The sequence below is a fragment of the Castor canadensis genome, chromosome 8 (genome assembly GCF_047511655.1).
Source record: "Castor canadensis chromosome 8, mCasCan1.hap1v2, whole genome shotgun sequence".
Classification (NCBI taxonomy): Eukaryota; Metazoa; Chordata; class Mammalia; order Rodentia; family Castoridae; genus Castor; species Castor canadensis.
The window spans coordinates 56,602,278-56,616,435 of NC_133393.1; the positions used below are offsets into that span (position 1 = coordinate 56,602,278).

Below are 14,158 nucleotides of genomic sequence, written 5' to 3' on the forward strand. Positions count from 1 at the left end.
CTTCCTGTGAATCATGGCTGGAGGGGCTCATTTCCTACATCCTGGTCCCCCTGAGCTGGACTGATATTACCACACAGCCCTCCCCAGGTGCCCAGTCCCCTCAGGGGACTTAGGGCTTTTGGGCAGTACAGTCAGTACCTGGAAACAAAGAAGTTACTGGTAAGCCGCAAACCCAATGAAAAGGGATGAGGCTAGCAGTGCTTTAAATAGCATTTTGACATTCCCTAGGTTTTAAGTCACACACACACACACACACACACACACACACACACACACACACATACAGACTGACTTGATTGCTCAGGTGCAGGCTCCTGGGGATGGTTCTGATGAGCCTACTGCTGCCTTGCCATTCCCCAAACATCTTACCCCATGTGCTCAGCAAAGAAATGAAGAATCTACCAACAAGAGCTTCTCTTCCAGTCCAGGCTTTCCTGTACCAAGTATTCAGGGAGTAGTGCCATGGGGGTGTCCCTCAGTGCTGTGAGCTGCCTGCCAAGAGAACACAGGCACTTGGGGAACTCACCTAGCCAGCAGGTGCCACTGTATCCTAACCCCCATTCCTTCCATGCCCCCTAGTGGTCCTATTGGACTGAGTGTGTCTTTTGTTGTTTGAGCCTAGGCTGGCCTAGAACTCATGAACCTACTGCCTCCACCTTCCATAGGCATGGGCAACTTTCTGTGTAGGTCAGGCTACTAGTGAAGACACTCTATCTGCCCACTCCACCCTCTGGTCTAACTGGCAGAGGTGGGCTCACCTTCCAAGCTCCTTCAGCTTATTTATCTGCTGGGCAGTGATCTGTTGTGCCTGCAACTGCTTCTGACTGCAGGGGACCTTGATCGGCCAAGACAGGAAGCAGCAGTCCTAGATCAGAGGCTATCACTATGAGCTGTCCCAAGTAATATCATTGAGTCTGCTCTGACTGGCATTGGGCCACATGCACAAGACTGAGGGTGGAGGACAGGAGAGTCCACGTCAGGACCACCCTACCACCCAGACAAAAGTGGCCCCTCCATTTACTGCACAATCACATTTCCTTTAGATTGATAGTAATAAATCTTATCTCCACACACATTTGGGCTCTAAACTCTTGAAACACAGAGCAGACTTTGTTTTCATGGAATCATGTTTATAATGTGAACAGACCACAGCCTAAGAGTTCCTCAGCTCCCCCAGCCACAGCCCCCAGATGCTCTCACCCATCTGCACAGCCTAGTGGAGTGGTCTATCACCCACAGAGCAGTGCCGCCATCTCCTCAGTTGGTGACAGTGAAGCCTAGGAGGAAGACATTGTGGTGGCCACATGGGTATAGCACTCCACCACCATCTCTACCAGCAACCTGTCCTTGTGCAGTGTCACCTCTTTGCATTTTGTCCTCATGAGGTGACCCACAATGTTGCTGACAACCAGGAAATGCTAAATAGTTAACATCCCAAGTTAGCCTTTTTACCACCACCACTTTTTTGGGTCCTTGTTGAAAGTTCCAGTATTGGCTCATGTCCAGTTAGCATTGGCAGTTACACCTCATATTCTGTGTTCTCAGTGGAGCAGTCCTGCCTAAACTGGTGCCCCACTGAGCATAGTCAGCCCCCAACTCCAACCACTTTTAAGGCAACCTTTATCAACATGGTTCACATAATTCCTGTTTTGTTTCTTTTTCATTTCAGTTCCTGATTTCCTAAGTCCAACCTCTCCACCCTAACTTCACCTAGGCCTGGGGCCAAGGCTGCTATGGGGACAGAGAACAGTCTCTGCCAAAGGCGTTTCTCCAGCCTCAAAGTGGCTGTGGTTCATAGTCACTGCTCTGGCTCCTGTGCCTACTTTCAGGGGCAATAGCCACAATTCACTAGCTACAGGCAAGGAGACCTGATAGCTGTCCTAAGAACATCTGATTCCCACCCCAGTGGAGGCTCTTCAAAGCACCAGGAATGTGGTTGCCACCTGGAGAGATGGGAAGGTCTTGTGCCCTCCACAAATGGAAGACCTCCTGACAGCATATCAGAGTCTTGCTTCCTCCAGGCCATGACCTTACCTAATGTTACAGAGGGCTGGTGACTAAGCCATGAACTGATGGAATGCACCCTGACAGTGCCTGCCATTCAGAACCATGCTGAAACAGCTGACTCCGGGGTAGAAACTCCTTACCCCACCCAGGGAGCCAGACCATCATGCCCCAGACCTATGGCCCACACAGGAGACTGGGCCAGGCAGCTGGAGTGGCTCATGTTGATATGGAACACGGTTTTGGTGCAAAACACAGGAGCAGGGAAGAGTGACAATGCTTCCAGATAAGGCACCAGGTCTCTGAGCTGTAAGATGGAGAGGACATCACCTGTCCTGGGAAAACCTTCTCACCCACTGCAGGGACCAAAGCCAGTTAAGTGAGTGAGGGGGACCTCATCCAGTACTTCCCCATTCCTCACTTCACTCCAGACCCCCAGCAGAAGCTCCCACCTCAGGAACTGTGACACTTGTCAGAACCAAGGCCTGACCCTGTGGAGGCTGTGCAGGGCATACACAGCACTTGGGTTGTCCAGTTCTCCTCACCAGTCACTTGCAAGAACCTAGGGACAGGAGTGCCCATGGAGAGAAGGTGACCACAGTGAGCATTCTGCATACTGCCAGGGGAGTCTGGATTATTACGAACATGTGTCAGTAATGTGCCTGGCTGCAAATCCTTCTCACTAGCATCCCTTTAATATACATTTTTAGGAAGGCAACCACTGGGTTAATTGCATAATTTGCTATCTTTGAAAAAATAATTTGCTTTTTTTTCAACTAGGGAAGGCCCAAGTCAAGTTTTGGATGTTTTTTGCTTTTGGCAGTGCTGGAATGGAGCTCTGAACCTTGCAAGAGCTAGGAAAGTGCTCTACCGCTGAGCCACACCCAGCCTGAACGTCTGGATTTTAATGAAATGATAATAGTACTGTAACATGATCATAATTACCTCCTTGAATCCTGATCTCTTTTTTAAGAATTGTGATAAAATACAGTAACAAAATTCGCCATCTATCTGGGCATGCTGTTGAATGACTTTAATTCCAGCACTGGGGAAGCTAAGAAAGAAGATGGGGAGTTCTAGGCCAGCCTGGGCTACAGAGTCAACTCTGTTTCCAAAAAATTGTAGTCGTCTGAATCTTTTCTCTCTGTTTTCTGTTTGCCTGAATCATTTTTAATTTTATATTTCAGTGACATTATGTCAGAAACCTTAAACCCAATAGAAAAGAGAAAATACTAACCCTGCTCAGGTAGTACTCTAGGCTTCCAACTGATGGGTTGAGGAAGGAATCACCAAGTTTCTTCTTAGAATGAAAATTCTGTGGAATCATGAAGTATTATGAAGATTTTTAAGAGAAGGGCACTCAAAGACAAGCCTTGGAATAAGTGCTTAGTGTAGATCTGTCTAGCTGAGATCACTAAAAATTTCTGGGTAACCTCTGGCATCTCATGAGATCCATGAAGGTTACAAAAGGAAAATAATGGACATTTCCTTTTTTCCTGAAGGACTCCTAAGTGACGTGCCTTTCCTAAAAAAATGTGATGAGTAATTAAAATTTACCATTAAACAGAATATAAACATGGAAAAACATGTCACAGCATAGCAGATTTATACAATTTTAGGTTTAAATTTGTTTTAAGGAAGGACATAGGTTTCTAAGGGGTTTACTAACTGAGAAGTAATTCAAAGGATAGAGAAATGGCAGCCATTTGAATATGTATGCATTTAGTAAAATGTCATGTTGTCCTATGTAAATAAATATAATTTACAAAATAAAACTGGGGAGAACCTGGGAATACTTGTGTTCAGTAAACCAGCTTAAGAATTAAAAAAAAATCCCTCAAATACATTTGCAAGATTTTGCTTTCACCATCTTTACATTCCATGGGTGATATCTATACACAATGGAATCCTATGCAGCCATGAAGAAGAACGAAATGTTATCATTCGCTGGTAAATGGATGGAACTGGAGAACATCATTCTGAGTGAGGTCAGCCTGGCTCAAAAGACCAAAAATCGTATGTTCTCCCTCATATGTGGACATTAGATCAAGGGCAAACACAACAAGGGGATTGGACTATGAGCACATGATAAAAGCGAGAGCACACAAGGGAGGGGTGAGGATAGGTAAGACACCTAAAAAACTAGCTAGCATTTGTTGCCCTTAATGCAGAGAAACTAAAGCAGATACCTTAAAGCAACTGAGGCCAATAGGAAAAGGGGAACAGGTACTAGAGAAAAGGTTAGATCAAAAAGAATTAACCTAGAAGGTAACACCCATGCACAGGAAATCAATGTGAGTCAATGCTCTGTATAGCTATCCTTATCTCAACCAGCAAAACCCCTTGTTCCTTCCTATTATTGCTTATACTCTCTCTACAACAAAATTAGAAATAAGGGCAAAATAGTTTCTGCTGGGTATTGATGGGGTTGGGGGGAGAGGAAGGGGGCAGAGTGGGTGGTAAGGGAGGGGGTGGGGGCAGGGGGGAGAAATGAACCAAGCCTTGTATGCACATATGAATAATAAAAGAAAAATGAAAAAAAAAAGAAATGACACCTTTGGAATTGAGGAATAATCAGATCAAGGACCTTTGGGCAGAATGAGACAACTGAGTTGGTGATGGGAAATAACTAGCTAGATCTTGAGGCGATTGTCTCCTTCCATTCTCACCAAGGCATCTGAGGTGGGACCTTCCCTTTCTGTTTTCTACACACCCATTCACACTGACCAAGGAAATATTTTTAACCATTATGTGAACTAATCTTCACTTTGTCCTCTTTTTAATCTTTCTGTCTCCAAGATGACTTCATGTCAAGTAGAGAAATGCTGACAGTTTGTCTCCTGGAATCCTCTCACAATCACCTCAAGGATGATAGTCAAGGAAATTTGCCAATGCCAGACTGTCCAGGGACTAGGATTAATAGTACTTGACCCCTTTGGGTGAGCACATAATCCTCCATGCATAGTTATACTGTAATATTTCTATTTATGGAAATGCTGATGAGCAACTTTATAACAACATGACTGTCTTAATTAGAATGATTCAAAATAACTTGGCAGAAAATCTAAGAGATCAGGCTAATTATATGAAAATTTAAAGTGGGAGAACGCCATATAAAACCAAAAAAGGGGATGTAAAATAAACCATCTTGCACTAACATTTTAGAAGTTCCTTTGCTAACATTATTTTCCAAAGTTGCAATATTTACTTAGGTTTCACATTAAACCAATCTCATGAGACTCTTTCACTAAAAGATAGGCTTTATAGACTAATTATTGAACTTTAAGGGAAAATAGTTACCCCAAATATTCCTTCGTGTCATGATAGCTGAGTGAACAGTGTGCTGTTGTATCTGTGATTCTAGATAGAAGGAACATAATGAATACTTCTAGGCTAGTTCTCAATTAAAGGGTTTTGATATCACTGCTATCTTAAGCATCAATCATTGGAGTGAAGGTAGCATGGGGAGACTTTCGAAGACATAAAAGAGCATGGAGACCTCAGAATTATATCCTAAGAGCATAGGCACCTAAGAAATATGTTAAATATTTGCCTTATCTAACACTTTAAAAAATATTGCAATCACAATAAAAATGATGGATCAATGTAATTTAGAAAAAGAGATTCAGATGTGATAAATAATATAGTAATTAATGATATATTCTTTATATAAATAGCAAAATTTACCTTAAAAATAGAAGGTAATCTTTTTTTAGTTTAAAGGCCTACAAAATTCATAAAGTATATTCATGTGAGATTCCATGAAGTTATACACATCCATGTGTGGTTAAGGCATTGGGTATCAATCATTCATTTTTGATTAGGGTACATTTTGGAAGGGCAAGAAAGTTTACAAGTGTTACGAAACACAGTCAACCTGAAATCACTTGGAAGGTAAGCCATGGCATGTCAGTACAGCTATAGTCATAGGCAGTAGCAACCAATTTCTAACTCTAATTTAGATGCAGTTTTATAGAATGTTAAAATGTATCAGCTTCACTACATTTAGTGAATTAAATTAATAAAAGGATGTTTTCAAAACATAACTTTTGAAAAAAAGTTTTCAAAAAACTTTTGAAATTTTTGAAAAAGTTTGAACTTTTTAAAAAATTACAAAATAACTTTTTGTAGAAGTTTAACATAACTTTTTAAAAAATTACAAAATTTCTGGCTCCATTATTAAAACACATTATTGTAACCATAATGGAACATGTATAAGACAACTAAACAAGTCAATATTTCATCATGTTAAAAGATATAATTACATAAGAAATCTGAAACCAAAAGGAAAAATGAAAATACAACTCACCCTGTTCAGGTAGTGCTCTAGGCTCTTGACAAAACCAGTGGTTTTTGAGGAAAGAGCATTCAGGCTTCCTCTTGGGATGGAACTTCTGTTCGATCCCAATTACAATGAAGGTTTTCATGGGAAATGCACTCAGTGTTGTCCTCAGTCCTTGACAGAAACTTCTCAACTTTTTCTAGGCACTCCTTAGTCCTGTGATTATTGCAAAAGCCAACTATTTAGTGTAGCATTTATAACTAAAGTATTCCTGTGTGATTTGCATTTTAAAACAGCATGTCCGAAGAATTTTTAAAAATCCCATTAAGCAGAATATTAACACTAAAAATGTGTCAGAGCATTGCAGTAGTATACAATTTTAGGTTTTAAATTGTTCTTTAGGAGTAATTACATGCTAATGGGATGGTGAACTAGATATTATTCAAATAAAGAATGAGAGAGAGAAGTGGTAGTTATTTGATAATATATGAACTACATAAAATGGCATGTTGTACTCCTTAAATATGTACCATTCACAAACACAAAACGAATACTTGAATTTAGAAAACCAGCTTAGGGACTGCAAACGTGTTCACTGTCTCTATATTCCATGGGTGAGGTTAAGCATTTGTCAACTGAGGAAGACGTCAGAGCATCACCTCTGGGAAGAACAAGAGAGTTGAGCTGGTGATCTCCAAAGCAACAAAGGTGGGCTCTGCTTCTTCTGTTTTGCTCACACCCCATCCAAGTGACCAAGGAACTGTTTTCGACCACTTTGTGAATTAATCTTCATCCCAAATTCATCATTCCTCTCCACCTCTATGTCTGAAGACAGATTGACTCCCACCACTCTCTGGTGGTCATACCAATGACCACAGCCAAGAGAAGTTGCCAAGTGTCAGAATGTCTCCACTGGTCTAATATTAGCAGTGTTTGACTCCTTGTAGTTAGGGGAGAATTTTCAAAGAATAGTTATTCCTTAATATTTCTATTTGTGGGAATATTGAGAAGCTGTATTACTGTGTTAATTAGAGAGATTCAAAATACTTAGGAGAAAAGTTAAGAGATCTGCTTAATTAGGAGATTAATTGAGAAAATGCCCTATAAAACAAAAAAGAGTACATAATATAAACTTTTGGGCTAACCTTTTAAGAGAAAATTCACTTACGCTATTTTCTGAAATTACATTATTTAGTTAGATTTCACATCCTAAAAACCTCCTGAATCTGTTTCACTAAAAGGTATGCTTATAGACAAACTATTGACCTTAAGTCATTTTTCATGATTTCCTTTTTCTCTTTCTCGTTTAGTATATGTTGGCATGCATTTGCATCTGTGGTTTGTTCTTCATGGGGCTCCTTATATTTTCTTGTTTCTCTTTTGTTTGAATGTACTTTACCTTGGAGTTTATAGGCTTCAGTTTCTGAATTTTTCACTCTACTTTCCAACTCATTTAGTACTGCAGCAACATAAGATTCTTTTAAACTCTCAAAATTTTCTTGAGCTCCTGCTTTTGTCGAGAAAAATTAAAAGGATTTTTTAAAAATAATTATGATTCAAGTATTATTTTGCATTGAATACATTACTTTTTAATCATTGATCAGGGAATAGTTTGAGGTATATGAAAACAATTCTGCAGTTCAAAACATTGATCATCACCATTCACCTTATTAACGGATATTTGAAAACAATCAACTCATTCAGTTGTGTGTGTGGTGGGTGCTGGGATCAGAAATCAGGTCCTGCCATGTGGGAGGCAAGCATTCAGTTATTGAGTTAGCACTCATGTAATTTTGTATTTCTAAGAAAAATAATTTCATTAAGTCAAATCCATTCAAAATTAAATTTCATTCAGAAATTGATTTTCTACAGGGAAACCACACATAGCTGAATCTACTATACAAAGTGTAAAATGAACAGTCCTCTAAGTTATATAGTATTAAGAAAAAAGAACCCTAAGGGCAGTTCTCCCCAACCTTCCTTTGTGTCCTCTCTGCATTTAAGCACACAATTATCACTCTCTTGAAAAATGAAACATTCCCTGATTTTTTCTGGGAAGATCTAAGAACATCTTGTATTTTTGCCACACTTAGCAATGTAGACAAGTATCTGAAGTTCATCACCACCTTTGTACAGACTAGTCCAATTTGATGATTCTGCCATATTCAGAGCTTGATCCTCACATTTTTAAGAGAAATAAAAAACATGAGGGGAATTCCAAGATGGCGGCTAGAGGTAGGAAGCAGAAAGCGACCCTCCTATAGTGAAATCTTGGAGAGACGCTGGAGACACACTTTGCAGGCATAATCATGGAGAAAAGGCATAACTTTGACTCCTCCACATCTCCAGCCGGCACAGAGAATCTCCACTTCACGTTAAACGGAGAAACAAGGAGGGCCCCCGGGGCCGCCAGTGGCCGGCGCCCATACGGCGTGGGAAGACACGGACCAGGTGAGCTTCACGGTACCGCGGTAGCCCCACAGACAAGCCTGGGCCAGAGCAGCATAGCCCCCTGGACAGACTGACCTCCACCCGGGAAAAAAAGAGAAACTGAGTACTAAGCAATAAGAACAGTTAAGACATGCTGGAAAGAGGGTGGGGCGCCCTGAGCGCTGAAGATTGGGGGAAGGGAACCCTTCCCGGGACTATAAATAAACAAGCCGGGCTGGCCGGAGAGGCTCTGGCGGGAGCGGGGCGCGCCCAGCAACCAGGAGCGGGGAAGCTTGTGAGAGGAGGGAAGACCCACTTCCCACGTGAACTGTAAATAAACACGCAGGCCTGACAACGCGGGGCAGTGTCACCTTTCCCAGTGCTTGGAAAGGGGAAAGCCTGTAACAGAGGCTCCCGCACAGGAGAACTCTGAGCAAACAAAGCCTGTGGGACCAGGTGAGTGCTAGCTCACCCCAGAGATCTGCATAAATAACGCTGCCAGCTACAGGCTGAGAGCAGCAGGCAGGCGAGCCACAGTTGCAGATACCACTCTCCGAACTGCCTCCAGACGCTTTTTTTTCTTTTTCTCCCTACCTTTGATGAGAGAACAACAGAATTACACCTGCAAGCTGAAAAACTTACTGAAACTGTATTGCATTTGAACTGGGGACACTTGGTGGGGCTTTTTTTTTTTTTCTTGTGTGTGTGTGTGAGTGTAGTTTTGTTCTACTTTATGCATCCCCTTTGATGAGACAACTACAGAACAACATCTGAGGCACCAACTCCAGGACTGGAGATTGAGACGGACATCCAAATTATTAAGACTGAAATTGCATTGCATATAAACTTGGAAGCTTTTTGGTTTTTTTTTTTAATTTTCTATTTTCCATTTTATTTTAATTCATTTTTATATATAGATATTACTTTCATATACTTATTTTTTATTTTTTTATCTTTGATTTTCAATCCTCTCTCTGTCTCTCTATTGTCTGTTCAGTTTACTGTCGATTAGTACACTAACACTCCCTGTTTATACCTTTGAAACTCTCTTGTCTGATACCTTGTTCTGCTTTCTCCCTCTTGTCTGTATATTTGTTTTCCCCTTTTCTTTAACTTCTTGCTTTCCATCTCAGCTCACTCTTCCATTCTCAATATTACCATTGTTATTATTACAAGCTAGAAAATACTTAATTACACACAGTACAGGGACAGTAACAACACCAAGGACAATGACAGGAAGACAGAAAAAACAGGGAAACCAGTTTCTCCACAGCAAAAAATTAGTACAGGAACCAGAGGGGAATGAAGAGAACAGAAACTCAGATCCAGACTCCAACAAAATGAAGATAAACTATGCCAAAGGACCCAATGAAGCCCACAAGAATAATTTAAAAGAAGACATACTACAAGTACTCAATGAGAATTTTATAGAGATGATACTGGATAGGGTCAACCAAAATGTTCAGGAGACACTCAAGAAATTCCAAGACAATAAAAATAGAGAATTTGAAAAAGCAAAAGAAGAAATAAAGGAAACCATAGAAGCACTGTATAAACACCAAAGTGAAAGAGAGAACACAATGAATAAATGGATAAATGAACTCAGGACAAAAATAGACAACAATAAAGAAGAAAACTGCCAGGATATGGAAAACCTCAGAAAAAAGAACGAAACAGAACTGCAAAACAAAACGGAAGGCCAATCCAGCAGAATAGAACAAACAGAAGACAGAATCTCAGAACTTGAAGATGAAATGGTAATTAAAGGAAAAACCGAAGAACTATTAATTAAACAACTCAAGACCTGTGAAAAGAAAATGCAAGAACTCACTGACTCCATCAAAAGACCAAACTTGAGAATCATAGGCATCGAAGAAGGAGAAGAGGTGCAAGTGAAGGGAATGCGTAATATATTCAACAAAATAATAACTGAAAATTTCCCAAATCTAGAGAAAGATATTCCCATACAAATGCAAGAGGCCTCCAGGACACCAAACAGACCAGATCAAAATAGAACTACTCCACGACATATCATCATTAAAACAACAAGTTCAGAAACTAAGGAAAGAATATTGAAGGCTGTAAGAGAGAAAAAACAAGTAACATACAAAGGTAAATCCATCAAAATCACAGCAGACTTCTCAACAGAAACATTAAAAGCAAGAAGAGCGTGGGGTGAGATCTTCCGGGCACTGAATGAAAATAACTTCAACCCCAGGATACTCTACCCAGCAAAGCTATCATTCAAAATAGATGGAGCAATAAAAGTCTTCCATGATAAGCAGAAACTAAAACAATATGTGACCACAAAGCCACCATTACAAAAGATTCTGCAAGGGATCCTGCACACAGAAAGTGATACCCAACTTAACCATGAAAAGGCAGGCAGCACCAAACCACAGGATAAGAAAAAGCAAGACAGTAGAGAGTAACATCAAGTTAGGTACACACAATCAAACCTTCAAACAACTAAGACAACTAAATGGCAGGAATCACCACATACCTATCAGTACTAACACTTAATGTTAATGGACTTAATTCACCCATCAAAAGACACCGTTTGACAAAATGGATTAAAAAAGAAGATCCAACAATTTGTTGCTTACAGGAGACTCATCTCACCGACAGAAATAAGCAGATGCTTAGGATGAAAGGCTGGAAGAAGATTTACCAAGCCAATGGCCCCCAAAAACAAGCAGGAGTAGCAACACTTATCTCTGACAAAGTAGACTTCAAACCTACATTGATCAAACGAGATAAAGAAGGACATTCCATACTAATAAAAGGGGAAATAGACCAAAAGGAAATAATAATAATCAATCTGTATGCACCCAGTGTCAACGCACCCAATTTCATCAAACATACCCTGAAAGACCTAAAAGCATATATAAATGCCAACACAGTGGTTGTGGGAGACTTTAACACTCCATTATCATCAATAGATAGGTCATCCAAACAAAAACTCAATAAAGAAATCCAAGATCTAAAATATGCAATAGATCAAGTGGACCTAGTAGATGTCTACAGAACATTTCATCCAACCTCTACACAATATACATTCTTCTCAGCAGCCCATGGAACCTTCTCCAAAACAGATCATATCCTAGGGCACAAAGCAAGCCTCAGCAAATATAAGAAAATAGAAATAATACCATGCATACTATCTGACCACAATGCAGTAAAAGTAGAACTCAACAACAAAAGTAAAGACAAAAAACATGCAAACAGCTGGAAACTAAATAACTCATTACTTAATGAAGAATGGATCATCGATGCAATAAAAGAGGAAATTAAAAAGTTCCTGGAAGTCAATGAAAATGAAAACACAACCTACCGGAACCTATGGGACACAGCTAAGGCAGTCTTGAGAGGAAAGTTTATAGCCATGAGTGCATATATTAAAAAGATTGAAAGATCCCAAATCAATGACCTAATGATACCTCTCAAACTCCTAGAAAAACAAGAACAAGCAAATCCCAAAACAAATAGAAGGAGAGAAATAATAAAAATAAGAGCTGAAATCAACGAAATAGAAACCAAAAAAACCATACAAAGAATTAATGAAACAAAAAGTTGGTTCTTTGAAAAAATAAACAAGATCGATAGACCCCTAGCAAACCTGACTAAAATGAGGAGAGAAAAAACCCAAATTAGTAGAATTAGGAATGCAAAAGGAGAGATAACAACAAACACCATGGAAGTCCAGGAAATCATCAGAGACTACTTTGAGAACCTATATTCAAATAAATTTGAAAATCTAAAAGAAATGGACAGATTTCTAGATACATATGATCATCCAAAACTGAACCAAGAGGACATTAATCACCTGAATAGACCTATAACACAAAATGAAATTGAAGCAGCAATCAAGAGTCTCCCCAAAAAGAAAAGTCCAGGACCTGATGGATTCTCTGCTGAATTCTATCAGACCTTTAAAGAAGAACTGATACCAACCCTCCTTAAACTGTTCCACGAAATAGAAAGGGAAGGAAAACTGCCAAACACATTTTATGAAGCCACTATTACACTTATCCCAAAACCAGGCAAAGACACCTCCAAAAAGGAGAACTATAGGCCAATCTCCTTAATGAACATTGATGCAAAAATCCTCAACAAAATAATGGCAAATCGAATTCAGCAACACATCAAAAAGATTATTCACCACGACCAGGAAGGCTTCATCCCAGGGATGCAGGGGTGGTTCAACATACGAAAATTAATAAACGTAATAAACCACATTAACAGAAGCAAAGACAAAAACCACTTGATCATCTCAATAGATGCAGAAAAAGCCTTTGATAAGATCCAACATCATTTCATGATAAAAGCTCTAAGAAAACTAGGAATAGAAGGAAAGTTCCTCAACATTATAAAAGCTATATATGACAAACCTACAGCCAGCATTATACTTAACGGAGAAAAATTAAAACCATTCCCTCTAAAATCAGGAACCAGACAAGGATGCCCACTATCTCCACTCCTATTCAACATAGTACTGGAATTCCTAGCCAGAGCAATTAGGCAAGAAGAAGGAATAAAAGGAATACAAAGAGGTAAAGAAACTGTCAAAATATCCCTATTTGCAGACGACATGATCCTATACCTTAAAGACCCAAAAAACTCTACTCAGAAGCTTCTAGACATCATCAATAGCTATAGCAAGGTAGCAGGATATAAAATCAACACAGAAAAATCATTAGCATTTCTATACACTAACAATGAGCAAACGGAAAAAGAATGTATGAAAACAATTCCATTTACAATAGCCTCAAACAAAATCAAATACCTAGGTGTAAACCTAACAAAAGATGTGAAAGACCTCTACAAGGAAAACTATACACTTCTGAAGAAAGAGATTGAGGAAGACTATAGAAAGTGGAGAGATCTCCCATGCTCATGGATTGGTAGAATCAACATAGTAAAAATGTCGATACTCCCAAAAGTAATCTACATGTTTAATGCAATTCCCATCAAACTTCCAATGACATTCATTAAAGAGATTGAAAAATCTACTGTGAAATTTATATGGAAACACAAGAGGCCACGAATAGCCAAGGCAATACTCCGTCAAAAGAACAATGCAGGAGGTATCACAATACCTGGCTTCAAACTATATTACAAAGCAATAACAATAAAAACAGCATGGTACTGGCACAAAAACAGACATGAAGACCAGTGGAACAGAATAGAGGATCCAGATATGAAGCCACACAACTATGAGCAACTTATCTTTGACAAAGGAGCTAAAAATATACGATGGAGAAATAGCAGCCTCTTCAACAAAAACTGCTGGGAAAACTGGTTAGCAGTCTGCAAAAAACTGAAACTAGATCCATGTATATCACCCTATACCAAGATTAACTCAAAATGGATCAAGGATCTTAATATCAGACCCCAAACTCTTAAGTTGATACAAGAAAGAGTAGGAAATACTCTGGAGTT

General features: G+C 39.6%; 1 long non-coding RNA gene across 1 annotated transcript; it reads right to left on the minus strand.

Annotated features, from left to right (window-relative positions):
* Window positions 1-253: 253 nt before the first annotated feature.
* Window positions 254-10,080, minus strand: LOC141425714 (uncharacterized). Its single transcript, XR_012450793.1, has 3 exons — window positions 6,314-10,080; window positions 3,242-3,319; window positions 254-492 (listed from the first exon to the last, which is right to left on the minus strand). It is a non-coding gene; the product is annotated as an uncharacterized lncRNA (long non-coding RNA).
* Between the last annotated feature and the right edge of the window lie 4,078 nt (window positions 10,081-14,158).